Source organism: Arachis stenosperma, chromosome 10, assembly GCF_014773155.1.
Source record: "Arachis stenosperma cultivar V10309 chromosome 10, arast.V10309.gnm1.PFL2, whole genome shotgun sequence".
In the NCBI taxonomy this organism is placed as follows: Eukaryota; Viridiplantae; Streptophyta; class Magnoliopsida; order Fabales; family Fabaceae; genus Arachis; species Arachis stenosperma.
In genome coordinates, this window is record NC_080386.1 from 60,963,003 (window position 1) to 60,972,783 (window position 9,781).

Below are 9,781 nucleotides of genomic sequence, written 5' to 3' on the forward strand. Positions count from 1 at the left end.
GATATTTTGTAACAATTTTTTTTTTGAAACAAAAAAACTAAAAACCGGTACAAAAGTGGTAACAAATTTTGATCTTGAAGGTATTTTTCGTGACAATCTATTTTTTCCTATCAATAAATTTTGTTACAAAATGTAACATGATTTTGTAACATTTTTTTTCTTTAGTTACAAAAGTAAATTAATTATTTTGTAACAACTTTTTTTTAATACAAATTGCATGCATAACTTACTAAATTATTTTTTAAATTAACTAATATATTAACTATTTTAATAAGCAAGTTTACATCTATATAATATACAAAAATATACATAAGTCAAACAAGATCATTTTAGCTAAAATTGTTTTCAAACAAAATAACATTAGTGAGTATATGTCTACAAGTTCTACAAGTTCTACAAGTTCTATGTCTTGCATATATAAGTTCAACCAAAACATAAAAGTTCTAACATAGATTAATGTCTCTATGCATCAAAATATTCTTGAGCCCTCAAGGTAGCATATGATCACCAAGAAAGATTGGTGTAATTCCCCATAATATTACACTAATAAATAGACAATTCTCAACTCAAGGTTTGGATATCCAGCACGAGCTTTGTACCGTTCAAAAAGATCTTGAAGTGATGCAACAAACTGACTATGCACCATAGCAACCTAATATGGAGAAAGATATCAAATTTACAAACAATATTAGAGATACCCCACATGCTTTACATTGAAATATAAGGTTCCATAAAAGGTTTGAATAAAGTTTTTTTTTCATGGAAGCTAGAATTTTTAGTGAAAGCAACTCAACTTCAAATATAAATTTAGTTACCCTGATTTTTCATGGAAGAAACATTGTTTAGTGAAAACATGGATAGCGAAAATGATGAGGATTAACAAATTGGGATGTAAAAGAGACACACACCTGAAAATTCCCTAAAAGTATATGGGGGTGAACTTGATAGCCCTTGCAAAATTCAGAATTAACTTCCCACCAGGTTTCCACCACTTATAGATATCTGACTATAGCAAACATTGCAGTGATGAAAGAAAATGAGAAATGGTAGTTAATGACAAACATAAATCAGTAACACTAACATATAAGGATGTGAAACACTAAATAATTTTTAGTGCTGTAAAGCTGATTTGGAGAAGAAAGAAGTATCTATCCAAAACAGAAAACCGGAACAAGGGGTTGGCCCTTCTGCATTGCTATGCGGATAAATCCTTTTCTTGCCTTGAGATAGCCAGTCTACAGGGTAAAAATATCTTAATATCACTGACCCATTTAAAGTTTTTAACATAAATCATGCAATGACAATAATGATGCTCATCTTGAAAGACACAATTTATTTCAAATCCTCTTCAGCCTGTCTTTAAAATCAGTAGAAAGGAGAAATACACCACAAAACCAAATATCAAGAAAAGCCAGTAAGATGTAGGCACTAAAAGATCTAACTAACACAATGTACTCCTTAATTATATTTACAACTTTTTTAGGAATTTTTTGACTATACACTAATATAATCATACAAGGAAAACGTAGAATGCCAAGTTCCTAGTATGTCGTGTTATAGGATAGTTAGCCTCAACCATTTACATAGCATTAGAAGGGAAATTTCTCATAACAATATAATACTAAACTTTGCATCAATCATAGCACTACAATTATCAAAAATAGAATAGAAATACTAAAAAGGAGTGAGATGGAATACACCTCGGTACCATGCTCCATGAGAAATGTTTCTTGCACTCCACCAGGTATTAAAATGCAACTGTAGCCATTATCCAAGAGGGAGAGGAAGTTTTTCTTTGTTGCTGGTGTAAGACCCAACCATGTCCATATGTGTCTCAAAAATGGTGTGTAGAATACCTATGCATCAATTGAGAAAATTTTAATGTTACATACTTAAGAACCAATTACAAAGCAGAGTTGCAACTCTCAAGCGAAAGTCTTACCGCATTGCTAGCAAGAACCTTTATCTTTGGAAGAGGCATAAACCCTGTGTTGTCGGCAAGCGCAACAACACCAATTGGCAAAACCGAATGTGGTTCAAAACCAAAAACTACATGAATCCAATTTGTGATTTGAAAATGAAGATAAAATTTAACTTCCATGCAACAGAAAAAAGAAAAGGTTAGTAATGTTACATCAATTTGTTTAGCTTTTTCATTGACCCATTCTCCATTAGTCTTTTGATGAGTAATTTGCCACAATTCTTGGATGTCAGGCTCGACACCGGTTCTAGGATGGCACTGCAAATTTTTTGGAAGTTTAAAATATAAAACCCAAAAACAAAAAATAGAATAAAAATATCAACTCTCCAAACAACCAAAAAATCAGATAATCAACCATGTTACACACCAATACTTTCAACCACAACAACATCAGCATAATCAACTAACAGTATTTTCAACCACAGTATCAGCAGCCTCAAGGTTCAATATTTCAGCTAAGATTATCAACTAACAACATATTTAACAATACTTAAATAAACTGAAGTTACCTTTAGCAGAGACGTAATCGGACCAGACCAGACTAGCAGGAGAAGAAAGACAGCTGAATCCGACCAGCAGAGGCAAAGGACAACGCCGGATGAGCAGAGCAGCATAAACTATCCTAAATTAATACAATGTAAAATACACAAAATTAATAACAGAATTTATTCAATATTTCTATGTTACTAGGGATCACGTAGTTACCTACTTTACTCAATTCACAAACACAAAAATATTAAAAGAAACTGAATCAAAATCACTGAAAAAGAAAGCAAAAACTAGAATCAAAATAATAGAACACAAAAACAAAAATTAGAATCAAATATCAACTCTCCTAATAAGCTAAAATAAGATTATCTACCAGATATAACACTAATATTTTCAACCACAACATCAGTAGAATCAAGGTTCAATATTTCAGCTAAGATAATCAACTAACAACATAGTTTATAAGGATAATGTAGTTACCTACTTTACTCAATTCACAAACACAAAAATATAAAAAAAAAGAATTGAAATCACTAAAAAGAAAGCAAAAGCTAATAGCACTAATATTTTCAACCAGATATCAAAATAATATTTTCAGTCACAACATCAGCAGAATCAAGGTTCAATACTAAATTAAACTGCACTTAGCTTCAGCAGAGGAGACGACCGGAGTAGACCAGCAGCAGAGGAACAAAGCACGGCTGAACCAGAAGACTTTAAAGAGTGCTACACAACACCAGAAGAAGACCCTTTTATTAAATCTTCATCGTTTCACTAGCAAGCTAGGAGACAAACTTAAAAAAAACTCACTTCTACATTGCAGAATAACTACACCAGAAAAAGACCCTTTTATTAAATCTTCATCATTTCTCTTCTAAACCTACAATAAAACAGCAAAAATGAAGTCCACAAAATTAATATAGAATAACTATATATTAAAAAAAACTCACCTCTACACTGCAGAATGTCAGAAGCAGAACCAAAGTCAGCACTCAGCGATGGGTTGGGGCCGTTCCACCGTCGAAGACGTAGGCCACCGGCGAGGAGAGGTGACCGCACGAGCAGAGCTTCGGCACGAACAGAGCAGATCCAGCAGAGGAGCGAACCAACAAGAGGACGACAGAGACGGAGGTAGCAGATACAGAGGAGGCACGACGCCGGAGGTAGAGGAGGCGGAACACGGCGGAGGCAAGATTTCCAGTTCGACACAGACGGAGGTGATCAGTGGCGCACACGAAGCAGATTCGACGAGCGACTGGAGGCGCTTGCGACGGAACAAACACCACGGAGGACCACGACGCCGCCGCAGACGCTTCCCAGGGGCTACGCCGGTGATTCTTCTTCCAGCAGCAGCTGCATGTTCCCTCGCAGATAGAGACGGCGCGGTGAGGGTTCAGAGTAACTGAGGGAGGCTTAGAGTGAGGGGTGGGGACTTAGGGTTTTTTTACAACCTTACCTTCACTATCATCATTTGGTTTTTACAGCTTTACCTTTAGTATTTTAATTTTTTTTGGGATATATTTAATTATTGTTATTTATATTTATAAATTAATAAAAACAATTTTAATTTCACAAATTAGTTTTTAGTTACTTTAAAAATCTGGTTATTAATTAAAATTATATACTAATTTTCTAAAGGCATATAAATTAATATTTACATCATTTGAAAATTAATGAATATGTCAAAAATAATATGTAAAATATATTTTAAAAGAATTATATGAACAATTTTTTTAATTTCTAAAACAAAATAAAATTATTTTAAAAAATTATATATACAATTATTTTTTATTCTTAAAGTATTTAACATTTTGAAAAAAAAATCTATAAAATATACATATATTTTGTAACACAAAAATAATTTGTTACAAACAATGTTAAATTTTGTGACAAATTAATTTTTTGTTATAAAATAATTTGGATTTTTCAGACAAAAAAATATTTTGTTACAAAATATTTAGAGTTTTTGAAACAAAAAACTATTTTGTTACAAAATACTTCGAATTTTTGCAACTACTTCACTTTTTGTTACAAAATATTATTTTGTAACAATACACCGGCGCGTTACAAAAACTAACATAATTTGTAACAAAAAAATAGATTGTTACAAAATATTTGAATATTTTGTAACAACTTGTAATGTTGTTACAAAACATAGTTTTTTTGTAACAATCACCAATTATTATTACAAAAAATTCTTTTTTGTAACAATTTTAAATTTGATACAAAATTTTTGTTACAAATGTTCCATTTTCTTGTAGTGTAGGTCCTTATAGTTTTTTTTTCTTTTCAATTAGGTCCCTAAGGGTATACAAGTAATTTCACAATTCACTAACATTTTTTTGACATTTAACGTTAATAGGGACTAAATTAAAAAAAATAATATATAGGGACCAATTGAAAAGAAAAAAAGTATAGGGACCTAATTAAAAATTTGGTGAAACTATAAGACCTGCAGAGTAATTAAATCTAAAATTATAGAGTGTTAGGGGACATTAGATTTTGTGATTTCTAGCCATCAATTAGTCATCATTAGTGGTTTTAATAGTGTGAGATTATATCTAATGATATGGAATTACTTACTTTTTTTTTGCTGGTTAAGTGCTGGTCAAATTTTAATAAAAGTGTTGACTCCTTAGACTTTCTCATAAAATTATAACTCAAATGAGAACAGTTGACCAAGTTTCTTGATTTCATCCTTCTGCATTTTGGTTATGCACACAACTTCCATATCAGTATTTAAATACAATTGAAATTTGGGACTAGAGAATATGAAAACAGATGATCTTCCAAGATATGAACTGGAAGTACATTTTGTTTGATAAAACAATTTTAATTTTAATTTTAAACTAATTGTAATTTTATTGGTTTTCCTTTTTCTTTTCCCCCAAAATTGAGATGTATTTAGAAAAAATAATGTTACACATTTAAGTCTTTTTTAAGATTCTAAAAATTGAACTGATTGTCGAACCGATGGTTTAACTGATTCAATTATGCTTCAACCGAAATAACTGAATTATAATAAAATAATATATAAAATAATAAAAAAATACAAATAATTAAATTATATTTTTATTCTAGTAATTAATCACTATGTTAAATTATAATATTTGATTATGATTTTTATAAGTGTTATATTATAATTATAATCATTTGGTTAAAATCTATTATTAGCTTATAATTTTTAAACTTGAACTAAATTTATTAAAAAATTTTAAACACAATATCTCTATAAATATATATTTATTTTAAATTATATGTGTTATAATTTATTTATATTAATATTTTAAATACATATATAACTTATAATAATAAAAAATAATAATTGTTTTGTTATGAAAAATTTAAAAATTGAATAAAAGTTATAAAAAAATAAAACTTTTAGTTTTGTCTTGATAAACAAAATCTTAATAAAAAAGATAAAAAAAATTATTAGACTCAATGCAGTCCGGTCTATGTGTAATATAAGACTAAATTTTCAAAAAAAAAAAACCCTAATATATCACTATATCATTCAATTGTTATCCTGTTCCTCTCCCATTCAAATAATAGCGCGGCACACTCGTATATTGCACATAAACAAGGATATTTCATTTTCTTGGAAAGAGAAAAAAGATACATAAATCAAGCATTGTGTTCAAGCCTTTAAAGACCACCACCGTTTTATCACCGTTCTAGATCCATCGGCTTTGCGTCATTCCGTTTCTGCCGTCTCTTCGCATTGTTTTGTCCTTACACATTTTCATATCTGCTGTCCCTGCCATTTCAAATCTGTCCTCACTTGGCAGCGGCGATAGAAGTTAAAATTTCTCAATTCCTTTCTTTCTTAGAGAGGGAAGGACAAGTTTTCTAAAAGTGAGAGGGAGAATGAAACGGAAGAGAGAATGACGTGAGGTTTTTACTTTTTTTTTTTCAATTTTTATTTTTTTAATAAAATCCAAAAACGACGTTTATAAAACTGGTCAGATTTTGATTCAGTCCAACTGGCCGATTTTATTCGATTCAACAGTTTTATAACGGTTTTTAAAATGACGATTTTTTTTATTGAGCCAAACCATAAATGTTACTGGTTTTTTATTCGACCCACCGGTCTAATCTAATTTTTAAAATATTAACCTTTTTGTTAACTAAGTCCAATCAAATTAGTCAACAAAAACAAAAGCAAGAAACAAGTTTTAAATTCAAAGGTCTTTAGTTGTTTTGAATCTAAAATAAGTAAATCTAGTGGCAGCATCATTGCCATGTTATGAGTTTCACGGATTGATTTGAAACAAAATTTAACTGAATGACATGTAAAATTTCAATATATAAAAATGCCAACAAAATTCCAAAATAGGGGAACCAAAGTTACAGTGATTATGTCTGCATCTTGTGAACACATGTAAACATGTATTTTATACTAAAAAGGAATTGTTTCAGCATGCCAATGTGACGTATGATGTAAGGTTGGTCCTGAAACCCCACGGGCGGCCGACATTCCAATTCCCCTCTAGCTGGTTCCGTTGTTTTGTCGTAACCAACCAACCAACAATTAACTAACCCAATTTGACACCACAATAACAACTTGGAGAAATAACACACAAAGTCACACACAATCCTCGCTAAATTTCGCCGGAATTTTCTAACAGAACAAATTTTCATTTCTTCCCCAAATACGGGACTAGATGCACGGATTATGATTATTATTACTTAATATATATATATATATATATATATATATATATATATATATATATATAGTATTATTTTTGTCTTTAATATTTAGGATAAGTTTTAAAATTGTTTCACGTTTAAATCGTTCTATTTAAGTCCCTAACATTTTAAAATCGTTTCAATGATAGTGATCTATTAACAGAATTAATGATGGGACAAAATTAAAACGGTTTTAAAATGTTAAAGACTTAAATATAACTAAAAAGTTGGAAACAAAAATAAAACATTACTCTTAAAAAATTACTAAATCAAATAAACTAATAATAAATTTTAACGGTTGTATTACAAATTCAAAATTTTTACTCATTCTTATAGAATGTCTAATATATAAGTTTTTACGAAAGAAAAAAAAGAGCATAATACATTTACAATAAAATATAAATAAAGTATATTTTTTTCTTTAATATATTGAACTTTCTTAATATTTAATTTAATTAAATTTTATTTTTAACTTTTTAATAAATCTTAATTTTTTTCCAACAATTTCAATTTTTTTTACGTAAGATAATTATTTAATTTGTTTTCTATTTTGATTTTAATAAAAAATCAATTTATTTAGAATAAAAGTAATATAATTAAGAGTAAAATTAAAAAAAAACAAATTTATTTAGAATGAAAGTAATGTAATTATGAGCAATTTACTTATATGTAATTAAAAAATAATTGAATAATTATCTACCGTAAAAGATTGATATTATTAAAGGATAAATTAAAATTTATTTTAAAATTAAAAATAAAGTTTGAATTAAATTAAACATTAAAGATTTTAGTACATTAGAGACAAAATATATAATTTATACTTTATTATATATGTATCATGCTCTTTTTTTTATTCTTTTTTGCAAATTTATGTACTAGTTATTCTACGAATATTTTATGATGCGTAAAAATTTGAAGAGTAAAATTAAAAAAATAAATTTATTTACAATGAAAGTAATGTAATTATGTGTAATTTACTTAGATGTGATTAAAAAATAATTGAATACCTACCCCTTACGGGTATGTCTAAAACGAGCACAACAATTATGTGCTTATTAGATGCGCACATTTATATAGACCATTAGATTTGATTAGATAAAAATCAAAGGCTAATATGAAAGAAGAGCATTGATGGACTCTAATAAATACAGAATAGCCTAGTACATAAATAAATGCTTTAAATGACAATACTTTAATACACAATACTTTAAATAGTAATAGAATTTTTTATTTTTAAATAATTAAATATAAAATATATAAATACAAAAATATGAGTATTTTTTATTCAATAAGATTAATTATTATGCAAGAAATTTTTACGATATTAAAAAATTATATTAAAAAAAATTTTAAACAGTAACATAAAAATATAAAATAATTAAAATTTTATTTTATATTACTTGATAAATAATTAGATTTTTATATTCAAAATTTATTAACTAATTAATTTTATTAAAAAAATTATTATATAATATAATTTTTCATCAAAATATTTTAAAAATATAATTTATTTAAAATATTATATATAATACATGAAAATATTAACTTTTTTATTTTTTTCAATTTTTAAAAAAAAGAAATAAATAATATAATTCTAAAAATTAAACATGCATATCATATTACATATTTATTTATATTAGTAAAATCTAAACTAATCAAATTTACGTAATTAAAAATATAAAACATATAAATACAAGAAAAAATAAAGGTATTTTGGAAATATTATGACAGTTGTACACTAATATATATAATAAATTTTACTCTATTATTTTTATTTTAACATGTAAATTATTTTTTATGACATGTCACTTTTTAATTAGTTCTTATGTTAACTATGATTAAATTATTTTGTAATTAAAAAAATATTTAAAAAGATAAATGTATAATTTGATAAAATACTAAAAATTAAATCTTTGATCTCTGCAACCTCGTTGTTTTTCTATCTGATTGCTCTTCTGTGTTGATTTCAATTTGTAGTGGATCTGCGATTAGTTGAAGAGAGTGTATTTGGTCGTGCTGCTATTTTGTAGTTATCTTTTACTCTTTAGTTCACATAATTTCGTGTCACATATAAATTCTTGATTATTAGGATGCATTAATCTATGATTTAGGATCGTGATAATTATTGCATATATTAAAGTAATGCTTGAATTAGATATGCATTTGATCCATCCGTCTATTAGAATTTAAATTAGATCAAAGTCGTTCTTTGGAATGGCTATGGATCATTGGATCGTGCATAAGATCCGTTGCATTAGATATTCAAAGGATACTTGCATCTTTACTCTCCATCCTGCTTCGAGTTACAATGTGCCTTCAACGCGCTTTGAGTGATGAAAGAACAGTGGAAGGGAAAAAATATACCTCATTCAATAAAGAAGGTATTTTTCAATGAAAGGATGGAACGAATTTAAGTAATAATGATTTGGTAAAAAAATATAAATTTACTTTTTAATATTTACAAAAATTATATAATTATTTATCTTAAGAAAATATTTAATTATAAAATGATCCTACTTTAGTTAAGATGTTAGTTCTTATTGAATTAAATTAACTCAAATTAAAATTAAACATCTAATTAAAATGTGTCATGTCATAGAAGCTAATAATTTACATGTT

At 27.4% G+C, this 9,781-nt stretch overlaps 1 pseudogene; it reads right to left on the bottom strand.

The window, feature by feature from the left end:
* Positions 1 to 538: 538 nt before the first annotated feature.
* LOC130957167 (diacylglycerol O-acyltransferase 2D-like) lies at positions 539 to 2,595 on the bottom strand (annotated as a pseudogene).
* Positions 2,596 to 9,781: the final 7,186 nt, after the last annotated feature.